The 18,148-nt window shown below is 45.2% G+C and overlaps 1 pseudogene; it reads right to left on the bottom strand.

The window, feature by feature from the left end:
- Nucleotides 1-13,895: 13,895 nt before the first annotated feature.
- On the bottom strand, nucleotides 13,896-17,715 carry LOC117842606 (coatomer subunit zeta-2-like; annotated as a pseudogene).
- Between the last annotated feature and the right edge of the window lie 433 nt (nucleotides 17,716-18,148).

Here is an 18,148-nt window from a genome sequence, read left to right as displayed (position 1 = left end):
TGATCGAGGTAAATTCTGAAGTTTAGGTAGGTAAAACGAAATATTAACAGCAGCCAAACTTAATGCCAAAACAACGTCACATGTCACGTGAAACTCATTGCGCGGTTAATTCTGGAGGGTTTAGGTAAATAAAACGAAAGATTAACAGCAGCCCTAACAAGTGTCAAAACAATGTCATGTCTCTTGTGAATTAATGCGCATTTGTGAAGTGAAATGTCGCTTCTTGCAATGTAAAATTTCGTCCCTGGAACCGGAAGCGTCACCCTCTCGTCCCATAGACATGGCCCGCGTAACGCTAGAACTTCTAGAATAACCAATGGAAGTAATTGGTGCTGGTAGCTTAAGAGGAGGAAGGGGTGAATTAGGCAAACTTCAAATCTTAACTTATGGCTTTCACTACTTTTGCATAAAACATAAACTAGATCATGCTATCAAGATGTGCAACTAAGGTTGATCTAGTATGAAACACTCATCCCAAAACAAGTTTTGCAACCTAGAGCTAATCCTAGCAAGATACTACACTAAGAAAGTAAAGGCACACAAGTTGCAGGTATGAAATACGGAAACGTAAAGGAGGGGATGGGGGAAGCAAACTCTTGACACGATGATTTATCCTGTGGTTTCGGTTGGCACTAAGCTACCACTAGTCCACGTTGTTGAAGCACTCATACAAAAGTATTGCTTCCCGGTCATCAAGTCTCTCCCGAGACACACCTTGACTTGCCACAAAAGCTCACACCAAGTTCCCCAGTCACCTTGATGTCGTCTCCACTAAGGAGCTTCTCCACTAAGGAAGGGGTTCTCCACATTCCCCGCACACGGTCATCGACGCCGCTCCACACCAAGCCGGAGGGTCGAAGACTTGCCAACGAGCCACTAAGGCTCCAAGGCGTCGGCACACCTTGTACAACGGTGGTTCACTCTAGATCCTGATCACAAGGTAGGCACACCTTGCACTCTCTCTTCTCTAAGCCTATCCTAGCACTAATCACTCTCCTAAGCTTGTGTTAAGCCTTTGGTTAATCATTTATGCACTTTTGGTGGTTGTGTTCTTGATGAGTTTTGATCTCCAATGGATTTCTGCACACTCCAGCAACTTCAAATGGGCGAGTGAAGGGGTATAAATAGCCCAAGGTATCAAAGAGCCGTTGCTCTAATGGCTAGTTAAAGTGTACCATCGGATGTTCCGATGGTCTATTTTGGCATGCATCGGAACATCCGGTGCAACCAGTCGTTGGCCTCCCCGCGCCCAAGTTCTTCACCAACACATCAAAATTTGTTTGATGCTTCATCCGACGCTTCATCCGATGCACCGTCGAAACATCCGGTGCTGAAGAGCTTCTGGCTAGAACCTCTCTGGAACTTCGCAAAATAAATATGTCTCGTCCGACGCTCCCTTTGGCACACCATCGGATCATCTGGTGCTATAGAATTTTTTTGTGTCTTCAATTCTTTCACCCCTAGAATTCATCCGATGCTACTAGAAATCCTACCATCGAAACATCCGATAGTCTTGACTCTTTTTTCCTAATTTCCCGTTGTACCAATTGCTCTGACGGACCGTTGGAGCATCCGATGGTACTAAATTCTCTTGTCATTTGGATGCTTGAATACCATAAAATAATTCTAGATACCAAGGCTTGGTCACTTGAATACCATAGCTTGAATACTTGAATACTATAATTTGGACACCAAGAATACCATAGCTTGGATACTTAAATACCATGATTTGCACCTTGCCATGGTTTAATTTGCATACTTGGGATCTAGAAACCTACAAGGCACATGCTTGATAAACCATTAATCCCAATGATTATATTGTCATTCAATCACTAAAATCACAAACTGTGAGCTAATGGGGTCATGTTCGCTACATGCCGTCACTCAGCTGCCCTGCAAAAATCAGGCTTTTGTTTGATGAATTTGTCGTCATTAGATCTCGGCAGATAACAATGCTGTTCAGGAAGCACAAGAGTGGGCACACCATAACGATCTTCGGTGAAATTTTCTGTTTGGTAGTAATAGCTAGCAAAGACACACTTCTTTACTGAAACTTTTCGAAACGATTCTTTACTGAAAATTGAATCACAAATTGCGTACTCGATGCACCACGCCGAGGACCAGCTGCCACCGACGCATGGCCGGCCATTGGCCACGAGTAGAGAGAGATCGGGGAGAGCGCTGTCACTGTGGGACCCAAGGAATGTCAGTGCAGCCTGCCTAACGCAGCGCATAGGCTAGGATTATACAATAGGACCGCCCTTCTTCTCTCTCCACGGCGGCCATGGTGAGGAGGCTGGCCGGGGTAGCATGCGGAGAGACTAAACTAACAATGGCGTGTGGGAGAAGAACAGGTGGATCTTCCTCGCAACTACCCTGCACAAGAATCCTACAAAACATTCTCCCATCAAACTATTACCCTTTATTTATCATTCAGTCTCTCTCTACACTCTGCTCTCCCTCTCTATCTCTCTCCTAACGTTCCAATCCAACTCTGACATGAAAAAAAATTCTCTCTCTCCTGGCAGGGAGAGAGATTAGATCAGAGCTTGGGCAGTGTGCATTCGCTGTGAGAAGCAATATACAAAGCCTCGAGCGAGTACCAGTCGACAGCCACAATACTGTACTGCAGCTAAGATTAGGTACGCGTACACATGCTGATGAGAGGAGGCGAGGAGCAGGGTGGGGGGGCTCCTCCATACGCGTGCCATTTGTTTACGGCCGGGATGCGCTGTGCGGATGAGATTGTTTAGCCCGCGCCTGCGTGCAAATTGCCTGCACGGACACCGTTTCTTTAAAGCCCGCCTACGACGGAGGACCGGCGCGGATTCCCAGGGGAATGTCGGTCACTTGTGCTTGTTTTCTTGCTGTTCCATTCCATCCGCTACGATGGTCACGGCGGGCGAGGGTGAGAGGAATGTTTGTTTGCTCCCCTTTGTTGTCTTTCGGTGGAATTGTGTTTAATTTGTTGGGAACCGATCGCAATCAGCTAGCTCTGTCTGGGGCCATGCCATCACCTGATCGAGATTGGGTGTGATTTTCAAAGGGTTTAACATATGCTGGATGGTTGCCCTTTGGACCAATGCTGGGCCGGGTCACATTGATTTAAATATCTCTACTCTCTGTGCATCTTCTTCCTGGATTGATTATAGTTTGTACACATAATGATGTCGTGTTTGTTTGTGAAAAATTGTAGAGTAGCGGGTTTATTTTGAGCATAATGAGCAATGCTATTGGTTTTCTTTTAATTTCTCTAACAGTTTAACTATTAATAGATTTGTTAACACACACACACACACACACACACACACACACACTACCTCCTAGAAACTAGGTGCAAAATCCATTGCTTGTTCAATCCCATCCTATAAGTTCTTTTTATATATACATGTATGATTCATCGAAATAAGGTTATAATTCATGTGAATGGGAATAGTAGTCAAGGTTTGAATGGGTCTAACTGTAGACATATATGCATCAAATTAGCACGTACGGGCAGCTTTACATGTCATGCTAACAATATTCTAACAATTTTCACTCATCAAAGGGCCGTCTTTTGAATAGTGTGGAAAATGGGTCACCCAAAACATTCTTAATGATTTTTTAGTTGAAGCAGTACACTTGTTACAGGACAGCCAAATCTACTACTTGACACAATGCGAGATCGGCTTCATTCTAAAGGGGATGGGAGTACGCGCGTGATGCGTCATCCTCATATTGCAAGGGGGGCAATGTTAAGAATTGGTGGCCCCAGCAAAGGGATTGGTTCTTGCTGCCAAGAATCTCACACGCATCCCTACGCTGCTGCTCATGCAAGCCACACACATTACATATATATAACTGGATGCTCGCATCACATGGAATGCCAACTCCATGGCCTAATGATGGAACAAAGATGCCCTAGAAATGTCAGGGCAGAAATAAAAACAATAAAAAAATAACTAGGGCCACTATACTCAGTGGGCACCAGATCTATATGAGCGGGATGCATGGGCAAATATAATTCATTCGGTTAGGAATTAAAATTGGGGAGAGGGAGGGTGAGAAGCATATGCATGTGTCTAGCTTGTTCTTCTCAGCTGTAGAGAGTGGTTGTTTACTGTTAAGCATAGTGCAAGATTACCTAGATGGCTAGCAAGGTGTGCAGTGTTCTAGGAGTAGTGCTCCAGGCTCCAGACAGAGGGAGAACGAGAGGGCCCTAGCCCCCTCTGGGATTTTGATCTTGACTGCTGTCTGTGGCTTTGCTTCCTGGAGAAGGATGCCCTGTCTGCCAATTATGGGTAGTAGGGTTGCACTTGCAGCGTCGAGCTGTGTGTGTTTGGTTAAGCATTCCGTTCTTGTCTCCTTGCACTTTCTATCATTGATACATGCGTCATGTGTATAGCTGGACTTTATTCATGGAGAAGGAACTGTGTGGACATGTAAGCTTTAGCTTGCCAAAGCACTATATCCCAAGGAATATAATCACGTGCACTATGCCAGAGGTTCAAAAACTTCAGTACAAAGATTTACTGTTGTATTATCTTCCATGGATCTCTGCATCACTAGAACATGCACATGCTAGTGAGTAGTGACACACTACAATGGCCAGGTTGTATTGTGTGATATCAACTATTAATTCCACAACCCATCATGGCTAAACTAAATCTGATGGAACACAAGCAAGAATAGGAAAGAGGGAAAAAGTGCCTTTAGTAATTAGGTTTGGTGAGTGGCCTCTCAGATTAAGAAAGCCTGACCTTGTCTCTAGCTGTCGTTCCCAGGTCATACATATAGACAAGTTGCTTGACTCGATATGACCACCAGTTGGTCGCGGTAGATGTGCCATCATCCTAATTCGCATTTCACGCACAATATTTAGGGACGACGCAAATCAAGCCCAGTTCTTTACTTCATTGCAGAGACAAACAAGGTGCATGCTTCATTGGACGAGAGTATACAACCAATGCAAGTGAGATCTGGAAGGGCCTCTTTATCTGTGCATCTCCAGTACAACACTGCTAATGCCTGTATTTAAATCCCTTCTGCTTTGCTTCGAGATTGGAGATCAGAAATAATAGTACAATCCATTCTAGCTACGAGTTTCGATAACAGAGATCGACAGTGGAGGATTAGCCTAACAGCAGCATGCCGATCATGGCCTTAAAAGAAGATAACAATGTTACTTATCCGGCAGCACTGCACTGCTTGCATGCAGTTCTGCAAGTAGCTAGTAGAAGATCGATCAGTGTGTGATCTAATCTTATTCGTGGCGTGTGGAGAGGGGAATCGATCGGGGAGAGAGAGGGGGGGTGAAAAGACGAGAAGGCATCCGATTCCATCGATCCGATCCGATCCGTTGGTTGGGGACTCGAGAAAGGAATGTCGGCCGGCCGCGGCCGGTCGGCGCTACGCCGCGCGCCGAGCCATCGACCTGTCCCCGTCGCGCATCGCTCCGTGTCAGCCTCTCCCCCACACCAGACGTACAGCCGGCGCGCGGCATCCCATGCCATATTGCCATGGCACCGAAGAAGCCCCGGCCCATTCACAAAGGAATCTCTTTTTGCGTGCAGGACTAGTGGCTAGGAGCGGCTCATAGCAACTCGGAACCAGAGATTTGTGCCGCTTCTTTTGAAGCACCACGCACTATTTTTTTCTTCTTCTTCTTCTTCACAGAAGAGTAGGAGGATCAGGTTTCATACCACCCATGACCCATGTTTCAAGTGATCGTTGAATACTTCTGGTACAAGCAAGAGCAAAGGATCAGTAGTCTCCAGCAGCAATATCGCCGTGACGCCGATAGCCATGGATGTCCTCGCACCAGGACGCGAAATCAAAGCGCTGGTGATAGCACGAGAAGACGACGCAACGTTGATGCTTTAACAAACGGCAATCGATATACGCCTGCGGCAGCCGACACGAACACGCCAAACGCTGACAGGCGACGGCTCTCCAACCGCCGCGGCGCGCGGCGAGGGATCCCATCGCCGCCGTCCGCCGCGCGCCATCGTGCTAGCTACATGCTCTACACCACCGATCCACCCGATCGCTCGGTTAACCGTTGCGATCCATCGTTGACGCCGATCGAAACCACCGCCACGCAGTACCGGTCGATCGATCTCACCGGCGGGTCGACGTCACGAGCCGGTAGCCTGTCCGGGCCTCCGGGGTTTGCTCCACGGGAGACCGAGTCGCTGTCGTCCTCGTCCTGCGTATAGCCGATGATGATAGCTTTGGTTCATCGCATTCGTACCCTGATCGAGTCCCAGACTATGTCCGCGACGACAGCAGCCGGCGCCGCCACGTACTGAACGTTAACTGCCTAGCCTATCACAGCTAGTTGCAGCATGAACACGTCATTAGCAAACCAATTAAGAGACTGGTCATCGATCACTAGGGCTCGTTATTTCGCAATCACTTTGAGTATGAAGAGTCAGCCCAGAGTCACGTATGCAACGTTCTGCCTTGTGGGCAGTGGCGATCTTGCAGTGATCCGACGTACGAAGCGGTGGCGGTGTACAATCTGAGCTGAGCCACCATGGCCCAGAAAAGGTGGACGGCAAGCTAGCTCCGGCCACGGTCAGGCGAGATGGCGCGGCCGCTGGATGTTGCAGCTCCGCTGCGATGTCTATGCGCAGTGGGCAACTGGGCACCATATCATTGCAGCTGCCTCGCCTGTAGGAGGATGGAGTGGATGGTTAAGACTGGTGGCCCGTCGACGTTTGGTGGTGCACGCCGGTGTGGGAGACGACGGGCCAACGACAGACAGAGGATGAAGGTCAACAATTTTCATCCGCAATTCTGCATCAGACGGCTGACTGTTCTTATATGGCGTAAAGTTTGTTGGCCACTTAGGGAAAACTCATATGTGATGATGTCTGAACATCGTAGTGGGTTCATGATGCGGACCATCTGTTTTCTAATGGTTGGTGGGTATATAGTTCTAAGGAATTGAGTGTGATAAGTTACCGTATCGCACAGGTCTTCTGAAAGAAGCCTTATGTGACGATGTTGTTCAGATGTTCATTCAAGTAAATGTGGTTAGAACCGATGTTCTAGACGAGTTTCTTCCCTAAAGATGAAAGGGTTAAGATGAGCCACACACGGATGACGTTTCTTGCTTAGTATTTCACCCGCTTGAAGCTAGAGCTAACTGGGTTTTTAGTTGTTTCTTCCTTCTTTCCATTCCATGGCATTGCCCCTCCGCATCTACATGATCCTCTCCTCCCTAGCCATCCCCACCACAACTGGTTTTCAGGCTACCTGGGTGTTCATCGCCGCCGCCGATGTTCTCCTCTAATGAGAAGGATGACTGGCCCATGTCTCTATGGAGAAGGAACACGACACGGACGAGGAAAAGGAAACTATATATGACGACCATGAGGAGGAGCTAGGACAGCGACGATGGCAACTAGTAGAACGAGGAGGAGGTGGCTGGCAATGATGAGGGGGTGGGGTATAGGAGCTGAGAAGGAAGAGGATGTCAATTTCATTTTGCATGGATTTTGATCGTAAACACAAGTATTTCCTAGATGTGATGTAATGTATAAAAGGAATTAGAATTTTAGTGAGTAACATAAAAATAAAGAATTTATAATTGTAGATGGTCTGATTAACACCATCCATGATTAAGTATATCATACACCCCCACCCCCACCCCTCTCTTCATCTAGCAATCGACCCGCTGCAAAAATTGCTACACCTTGCGACTGAAAAGAGGGCCCTATCGAAACTAAGAGGAAAAAGTGCTCGGCTACATCTATCGTTATACGCGGACGACACAATAATTTTCATCAATCCGACAGCCGCGGATGTTCGGAACATCAGCTGCTAGACAAATTTGGCCGCGTCACCGGACTAAGCACTAGCATTCAGAAAAGCTTGGTAGCACCCATATGTTGCAACGGAGTCGACCTGGATTCAACCCTAGCTCCCTTCCTCGCAACTAGAGCAACCTTCCCTGTTAAATACATGGGACTACCTCTCTCTCTGGGTAGACTTCAAAATGTTCACTGTCAAACACTATCCGACAAAGCGAATGCAAGGTTAGCCAATTGGGCTGGCAAGCTGCTCACCCCAGCGGGAAGAAGAACGCTAGTCAGGACGGTCCTCTCCTCACAGCCAATTTACTACCTCTCTGCCCTGAACGCTCCAGCGACGGTACTGGAAGAAAGTGACAGACAAAGGAAGCGTTTCCTTTGGACTGGCACAAACCAGATCGTGGGCGGCAAGTGTAAGGTTGCGTGGCACACAACATGCAAACCAACTAAATTGGGTGGCCTAGGAATTTTACATCTAAGAAGTTTGCGCGAGCCCTGAGACTACGCTGGCTGTGGCATGAATGGAAGGAACCGCGCAAACCGTGGATCGGTATGCCAACACCGTGCAATGAGAAGGACAAAACTTTGTTCGCGTCTGCAACGACCATCACGCTAGGAGATGGGGAGAAGGCTAAATTCTGGGAATCGGTGTGGCTGCAGGGGGAGGCACCAAAAAATATTGCGCAGTCAGTGTATAAAATATCAAAAAACAAGAAAAGAACGGTCAAGGACGCCTTAACAAATGATAGGTGGATTTTGGACATAAATGTGGTGATCATATCGTCAACGACACATCTTTCAGAATTCACTCTACTTTGGGCTCGAACAAGAGCAATTCAGCTAAACCAAGGAACGCCAGACTCCATAACCTAGAACCTGACCAAACACAGCAAGTACACAATAGCTTCGGCGTACAGGGCATAGTTCTAATCTTCAACACCCTTTGGCATGGAGCGCCTAATCTGGAGAACATGGGCACCGCCCAAGTGCAATTTTTTCTCATGGCTGGCTTATCACAATCGGTTGTGGACAGCAGATCGCCTAATTACGCGAGGATGGCCCAACCAAAAGGTCTGCATGCTTTGCCACTAGCACGATGAAACACTATTACACCTGCTAATGCAATGCCACTATACTTCTGCGACAAAATATTTGAGTGGACGGCTGCACACGTCCCGCCTAGACGAGATTGGTCTATATTTTCATCCGTCAGGCAATGGTAGACACAAATAGGTTCAATGAGTGGAGCTCCCCAGAAGGGCTTAAGATCAATGATCATTCTCGTGTTATGTGAAATTTGGAAGGAACGCAATGCTAGAGTTTTTCAACACAAGTTCAAAAGCCTTGACCAACTACTTGGCAAAATCAAGGAGGAGGCACGATGCTGGATTTTAGCGGGAGCAAGGCACCTGGGCTCTATCTACCATATGGAGGAGTGATCGCTTTTTGTTTCTTTTTTCACCCCCTCCATTGTACATTTCAGTTATACCTTTTTTACTTGTTCTCTGGCTTAGGCCTTGTAACTTTCTTCTCTATTAATTAATACAAGCCCGGCAATCTCTGCCGAGTATACAGTTTTAAAAATATATGATCCACCCTAAATACTATCTATACTATATACTAGTCTTGACTTTTCGACCACAACAACCCATATTTTCCAACCCTAATGTAAAAGGTCAAGTTTGCCACTCTCTTCCATAATATCCTCATATAACGGTCTCAGCAGTGATGACTCTGGGTCAATGCCAAACTTGAGCTCCTTATCCTCGGTGGCAATAGCAATGGCGCTTGACCTCCTCGTCGTTAGTGTTGACATCAATAGTTCCGACCTTGCCAACTCATCCACAATGGAAATGGCTATATGTCCCGTACCACCCTGTACTTGGTGACGACACAGAACTCTTTGCTTCATCCTTGTCCTTATCAGTGTTGGGAAGCTTGATTGTCTCCCTAGATGTTTTGAACACTATAGCTTTGGCACAAGAGGCCCCGGCTTGTCCTTCATTTTTGGTGCTGGAGGTGTAGGCCTTGTGATTTTTTCAGCTTGCACTACATCCAACCTCATCCTTATTCTGGATTGCACTTATATCACAAGGGTATTTTACATATAGAAACATCTATGCTAGGAGGGTCATCTATAGGGAAGATCAGTGTGTTCATCCAAGGGGGTGAATTAGCTAGGACAATTGAAAACTGAGATAGAGACTCCAAATAAAATTTTCTCAAGATAAACCTAGACGTGTGTGTGTGTGTATAAATGTGCTCAAAGTTTTATCAAGCGTGGATATTAATCTACCGCACAAGATCTTTTGCAACCTATAACCAATCCTACCAAACTATCATATAAACTTCTATAGGGAAGTAAAGGGACCAAGGTAGATTGTATCAAAGCCTAAAATGTGGTAAAAGTAAGAGGTATGCAAGGGGTGCATAAACTTGGCATAAGAATTTATCCGTGGTATCAGCGTGGGCAAACTGGTACCCTTAGTCCATGGTAGAGCTCCACCAAAAATATGATCGACACCAAGACACACCCTGACTCTCAAAATAGCAACACCAAGTTAGGAACCAAGCCGAATGAGCAACTTGCCTCCAAAACAAGTCTCAGTACAAGCTTCTCTTCCGTTCACTTGATATTGTCTTTATTTTGGGGGCTTGAGCTGCAACAGCAAGTGCCTCCATGTCCTCGCGCTAGACTATTGTCACCGCTCCACACACCAAGCTCTAGGGTCGACGGTATTGAGCCACTAATAAGGCTCAAGGTGCCAGCGAGCCCAAAAGGCCCCAAGGTCTCAACGTACACACCAAGATTAAAAGTGTGGATCTTGCTTTGATCCAAGCACGAGGTAGCAACATGTTGCAAACACTCTCTCTTAGCCAAATCTAGCACTAATCACTTTGCCACTTTAGTGCCTTCGATATTCTCAAATGTATGTACTTCATTTGGACTCCAGCGCACTTAAATGACCTAGTGGGATGGAATTCATAGCCACAACCATTCAAACTAGTCATTACTCCATCGGTCATAAGAAACAGTGAACGTCGGATGATCTGCCGCTTTGACATTATACTGAACCATCCAATGTGTACAACACATAGCCGGTTGGGCACCCACTAGGCCTCTTCTTAAAACTAGATAGTCCGGTGCTCTACGTCTTCTCAAGGTGAACGCATTTGAATTCCACCGAGCCAAAATTGAGCGTTGTTCACTCTTCGGCACTATCTTCTAGACTTTTCAGCATGCACAAAACTCGGGACCTTCAACTCTAAGTAGGCATATGCATACTAAGTTGATTGCCTGAAATCTCTAGCCTGACAAAAGAAGACTAGAGATTCAAGTCACTCTCTATCTCAACAGTAGAGAACAAATAGAGTAGGCGTTTCAACTATAAAAATCAAAACAAATTCTTGTATCATGTGTGCACAAACATAACGCCGGACCTCTAGGTGAGCACAATCTTCGTTGATATGCACAAACATCAATTCTCATGCATGTAGATATCTTGATCAACAGACCATCTATTGAGTCCAGCATCCATGCCTTATCACTATCAATTCTTTAGCGTTCATAGATTTTCGCCACCTGACCTTCCAACATGTGCAACTCTACACACTTGCTTCAAATTGAATGCTCCGGTGCGTAAGATATTGACAACATCGAAGCGTCTAGTGTTAGCATTTTTCTTGGGACTTGGTCCAATTCAATTGAAACTTTATCCCTGCTTCAGTGGCTCTTCATGTATTGTATTTGCACCCATGAGACAATACATATACTTAACAAACTTGTTAATCCCATTGACCGCCACTCATCATGAAAAACACAATACGTATGCTCTAACTAGAGCCACGTTCACTACATCACCACAATACTTTTGCAGCAGATGGAGCCTAAATTGCTTGGGATACGGCTCATAAATCATTTTGCAGTGAGTGGTTATGTATTACTTGTATATGTTCTTTTTTTTGAAAAAAAGTATCACATACATGAATGTATAAACAACCCCGTGAACGCGCGTACACACGCACATCTTGCCCTTATGAAGACCTCCAAAAGATGGTGCCTGCTGATTTTCACGCCCGTACTTAAAGTCGAAGATTCAAACCTGCAAAGAAGTTCTATCATAAGAAACCTAATAAAACAAGCTACACTGGGTTCACGCAGTGCTGGAGTGCTAGTGCGTTTTTACCCAAAATATCATCCTAAGATAAAACCATATTAGGAGTTGTGTGACTTCCACTGAAACTAAGGTCCCTTTGGCATGGCTCCGGCTCCTAAAACGTGGAGAAGCCGGATGAGCTAATTTTTTAGCTCCAGCTTCTCAGTAAAAGATAGTTTCGGCTCATCTAGTACTCCACGTGTGGAGCTGTTTTTGACTTTTCTATTTGATAAAGCCCCAGCGGAAGTTACCGGAGAAATCGCGGCCGGAGCACTACCAAAGAGCTTTAAGTGGATATTCGCCCTGTTCGCTTCAACTTATTCAGCCGGCTTATCAGCCACCAAACAGTATTTTCCTCTCATAACAAATCAGCCGGCTTGTTAATTAATAAGCAGAGGCTTAGCCGCCGCGGAGCTCCACCATGACTCCAGCCAACCAAGCAAGCGCCCCACAATCACTCAAAATTAAACTCCACCCGTCCACCAGTAGGCGCTAGCAGCCATGCATCCGCGACGACCAGTTGGCCACCGTACCGCAGGGATACAACGAACGAACAGCCGTAACGGTACGCGTGTCCCCCCAGTTCGTCGATCGATCGTCCAACCCACATGAAACAACCAGCTGCATTACATTGCATAGTACGACGAGACAGTCCAACGCCACTGCACTGACTGCACGCCCCCAGACGGATCGCATGCATCGGCCGCGCCCGCGACGTCAACGACGACAGATCGGTCCATGCGGGCGCGGCGCGCTCTGCATGCATGCATGCAGGCAGGCAGGCAGGTAGGTAGGATCGCAGGTGGCAGCGCCCGTACGAGGGGTCCGGCAGACCGGCACATTACCTACGCACGGCCGGCCGGGGGTCCAGCCACGTGACGGCGAGCCACCGACCCCGACCGTCCTGCCAGGCAGGGGCCTCGCCGCGCCTCCTCTCTTAGTCCCCGGGCGATCGGTCGGTCGACGTCGTCGGGGAGGCCCCAGCCGTCGACTGGTACTGTACGGTGCCATCGAAATCAAGAGAAGCAGGGCGGACAGGCTTGCGTCGCCGCAGGCGTCGTCTCCGCCGCATCGGCTGCAGCTGCTGCTCTGCTCTGCAGCAGCTAGCGAAGAAGAAGAAGAAGGAGAGCTGTAGAGTAGAGGTTGACCCAGCTGCTTGGCCCAGCGAGCTATATACTGTATATCTGGTGTGGTCACCGCGCGCCGCCTGGCGCCTGGTCCCGTTGGCCGGCCGCGGCCGGCCGTACGACGCCGCCCGGTTTCACCACGCGGTTAATTACCGTGCCAGCTAACTGCTACGGTACATTGCATAGAGTCATAGACGACGCCCGGTAGGTAGAATCCAAGGCCGCCGACTTTTTTTCACTGGCGCCACAGCACCAGCACCAGCAACGCTTGTCGTCGCTACAAGCCTACAACTACAGCAGGGGTGTTTTGGCTTGTACCGAAGACATGCGTACAGGTCAACTCGGTAGGTCGGCGGTCTGATCAGGGCGGTCGTATATCCCGTACGTGCTTCTCTCTTTCTCTGCAGCAACCCTGCCACTCAATAGCAGGGAGTTTGGACTGGTTTCAACGCAAGTCAACTCCAACGGTAAGTCGGTAATCTTGTCAGAGGGGCATGGAGCTGTGCGTGCTTCTGCTGTCACTGTAGCAGAAAGCTTGGGCTGTTTTGAACACAGGTCAGCTAGCTGCCTAGCTCGGCAATCTGTTGTTTTTTTTTTACTTTTCACCGCTCGTTGTTGTTACTACGTCGGCGAGGCGCTGGCCAGCTTTGTAATTGTTCCAGGTCCGAAAGTCCAAGTTTGTACGTGTTTGCTAGAGCTAGGTGGTGTGCCCGACCGATATATAGCTAGGTAGGCCCACCAATGCAGGTAGGTCGAGCGAGACTCGTTGCTGCCAGTGCCAGCGATTTGGCGCGTACTGGGCTGGGCTGGGGTGAGCCGAAGTTTTTCTTTCTTTTTTTCTCGATTGGCTCGCATTGGGTTGGGAGTTGAGACAAACATTCCTTTTCTATGAAAAATATATTACACCCAATTACACTACTCTTTATTGTATGTTTTTCTTCAAAATATGGCAACTACCAGACCCTCGACGTACAGTAGCCCAACCTTTGACACACATATAGGTTATATAATAAGTTGTAAAAGAATTCTAGCTGTTCATTTCAGCAGAGATCTTGCGAAGTGCTCCCTAGCTGTGGCTAGTGCCTGAGATATTGTCTGCACAGAACAGATCAGAGGAATCATGAGATATATGTGACCTGTGAAAGGGAATGTGATAGAATGGATCAAGTGATTACCTGCTCAGAAAAGGGGACAGAACCGTCAACAGCATTGCTTGCAACCTTCCCAACAATGGTGTTTGCATCGGTTTCCAGGATAATGCTGCAATTGTTTCAGTACATGCTCAACAAACGATGGTTTGTGGCTGGGTAACTACTGACTGCAACTTATACTCCATGGAGCTATCTGTAACACAGAATTAAAAGTATTCATGCTATCTTTCTACTCTCTACTGACAAGCTATTGTATTATGTTTGACATAAAGAATAGACAATGTTTCCATCAAGTCAACCATTTTCCTCCTATCAGTAGCGAACTTTCGTGGAGATCAATCGGTAGCGACTATTTTCCCCCCATCCCTATTAATAAAATGGCGTACATCTACCAACAGTACTTTTGCGAGGTCACCCTGATTATCTTAACTGAGACCTGAGAAATTTGTGGTACATGACCATAGGCATATTTAAGCCAAAGACTTAGCAGATGTCATAGACGATCATAGATGTGCATTTTAATAAGCAGTTCAATAGCTTAAAAGCGTTTCTTCTCCATGTTAAGTTAACAGATGCCATAAAATAGCCAACAGTGAGACCATGCCAGAATCTGTTTTCCAATGTAGTCACACGGACGGTAAAAAAGTAAAGCAGAGCTAATAGGCATGGCAAATCACAGAACCATGTAACATAATACACATACAGCATCATTTTTGAAATAGCACAATGTGAACAACTGATAACCACAAATTAGCGCAGGTCGCGAGATTTTTACCCGCCATCTACAATTTCATTGATGCAGAGAAGTATCAAGTCGAAGTTCTCAAGGGCAGTCTGGCTTCTCGACATCACCCCTAAACCACAGTAATTGGCACTTTAAAACAATCGCATACAAAAACAACTGCTTGTATAGTAATAACAGAAAATAGGCTACCTGAGTAGAAGACCAACAGAATCAGAAAAGGCATGTAGTACACTTGCTAAGACGAGTTCATTCTCATCATCTCCAGTGGTGACGAAAACGTGAAGGTCATGTACAAACTTATAAACAACAATATAACCATCAAATAGTGTTATCTCATCTGCAAAGAACTAAAAACATGCATCAGGGGAGAATTTAATTTTGGACAGCAGACACCTCTGGTACCCAAGTATCAAGTAGAATCTAAATTCAACGTAGCCATCAACCTAGTATATGAAGTTTGATTCAAAACCATGGAAGGTGCATGGGTAATAAGGCTGCCTCAATGCAACTGATAAGTGATAACATGGTTACCAACAATATAATAGCATGCATTTATGCAGCATACACTGCTTAGTTATTGCCCTAAAATGTTAATTGGATAGCACAAACCGGTAAAGTGATTGAGCAATTGTTAACAAAACCAAATAGCAGGTTTCAGACAAGAAAATTCGGACGTGGTTGAAGATACACCACTAGTTACTTGAACGATAAAGGACCAAAACATAGTGTGAAACAGACTAAATGAAACTAAGGGTATAACTTAGGACTGCGCGACTGGCCAGGCACATGCATGATTACAATTAAATTGAGAAAGATCAATAGTTGAACAAATACTGACATATCAGAAAATTTTTGGGTCAAATCTACACCATGTTGTTGAAATTGGTAAAAGAAAAAACAAAGCTTAAATTTTAAATCTCACTGCCATGATAGTGATGTTTGATTCTGCATGTAACTACTAAAAACGAAAAAATACCTTCTGCCCGTGCATTTGTCTTCAGAGTTTTAGTAAAGACAGATTTTTCATAGGCCAATTTTGATGCATTAGTTGGCCAATCATCTGAGAAATACTTCACAGCAACACGCTTCCCTTGGAATCGAGAAGCAAAATATTCTTCACAGAAGGGCAAGATTCCTGTGTGATAGACAAGTCATTGCATTAGTTCCCTAATAAACGATTGATAGCAAAAGTTTCACAATAAACAAAATTAGTCATTAGAAAAGGAACATGGTAAAGCATGTCAATAATTTTCTGAAAGTGAAAGAAATAAAGGATCAAGGTCATGCGCGTTTTTGATGACCGAGGGAATCCTGCAACATTATCATTCGTCTTCAAAATGGAAACACGTTTTTTGAATGAACCAATGTCAAGATTATAGTTTCTTACAAACTAATAAAGAAAGCTATAATTTTACACCCACAACTGAGCAACTATTCTAACAAATTAATGACTTGGTTCCATTTTCAAATACTAAATATTATGACAAATGGACCGGGATGGACTACCCAGTACAGAGAAGAGCACTTAATATAGAAATGTCATATAATATGCTAACATATATCATCTTTGATTTCCTTACTAAATGGTATTGCTTTTTCAGAGTAAGCAATATAGTAATAAACTATTCATATGGCATAACATAGTTAGAAACTTTGTAATACAGGTTGATGGTACTACTAAAAATCCTCAAATGAAAACATTTTTGGAAGGCACTGACAGCAAATCACACTATTTAAGTGAAACATGATTGCATGCATAATCGAATGAGATAACTGGATTACTACAGCATTACAAATAACAAGTTTCAAAAAGCCCCTCGGAAAAGGTGTGATTTGCTAGACAAGTATACCATCTCTGAAGTTTTTTTCCCCCTCCTATTCTTCGTTTATTTTCAGTTAACATAGAACTGAGTTCACATTATATACGAGAAAGTAGTGATGATCCAGTCTGGTGGTTCCCAATCAAATTTAGCTCTGCTGATTAATCAGATCTAAAATAGGCATCAGTTGAACTCTACATAGTCCACCGTCTGTACAACAAAAATACAATTCTCTGGTAAAAGCAGAAACGACAGGCATGTACATTGCCTGTAAATGCATTCTCAGGTAAAATAATGAGCACAAACAAAAGGAAAGGGTAACGATAGTACGAAGTAACAACAGAAAGTAGAAGAATCAGCCTCGCACCTTCGAGAAATCCGCCATGGTGTATTGTCCTCCCCTATTCCACCCTTCACGCAAAAGCAGGAGAGTAAGATCACCAGCTCAAGGCTCACGAGCAGCAGCGGAGAACCACGCAGTAATCAGATCCGCAACAAAATGAACTTATACAAGACAGAATGCGTGGATTTCAGAGTGACAGCAGAAAAGGAACAGAACAAGAAATGCGTTCAAACAAGCTACGGCATCCTCAGGGGCGAATCCAGTATAGTACATGGCGTATCGTATACATGCACATCCGATAATTTTTTTTTTAAAAAAAAACGAAGTTGTGGCATATGCATGTAATTGGGTCAGATCCGAATACAAAGAGCTTGCATTAGGGCTTGCGGTGCTCTGCTACGCGAGGGAAGGGGGCGTACCTGGTGGATGCTCGATGCCGGCGAAGTGCCCGACGAAGACGGCGCCGCTCGCCCAGCCGTCGACGCCAGGGAAGAAGATCGCGAGAGAGGGGAGAGAGGGCACCGGGAAGGCGGGAGGTGAATGGGGAGAAAGAAATAGCCTGCTAGTGCGGAAACCAAATTCCGTAGTACTCCATTTACGAAGGAAAATCAGTCCATAATAACCACGAAAGATAATCGTTTTTCAAAAGATTTCTATTTTACGAAACACTACAAAAATTGTACATCGAACGTTACTGTAAAATATTCTACGTTCCAGGACATTTTAGTTTTATTCTAAATTAATATTTATATTTGACTAACGTTATAGAAAATATATTAAAATGTATAATACTAAATAAAGATATAATATTTTATGATAATTTCGATTAAACTAATTTGATGTTATATGTGCTGATTAAAGTTATAAGAGATTGATTTAGATTCGTAGAAACAGGAAACTATTTCCTTTATCTAAAAAAATCAAATTTAAATGTCTTATATTTTAAAACGAAAGTCGTATTCTGCATGTTCTTCTCTTGATTTGACGCTACACTAATACGTATAAA

This window comes from Setaria viridis, chromosome 2, assembly GCF_005286985.2.
Source record: "Setaria viridis chromosome 2, Setaria_viridis_v4.0, whole genome shotgun sequence".
NCBI lineage: Eukaryota > Viridiplantae > Streptophyta > Magnoliopsida > Poales > Poaceae > Setaria > Setaria viridis.
The sequence above is the reverse complement of the archived record's forward strand: the minus strand, read 5'-3'. Positions and strand labels throughout refer to the sequence as shown.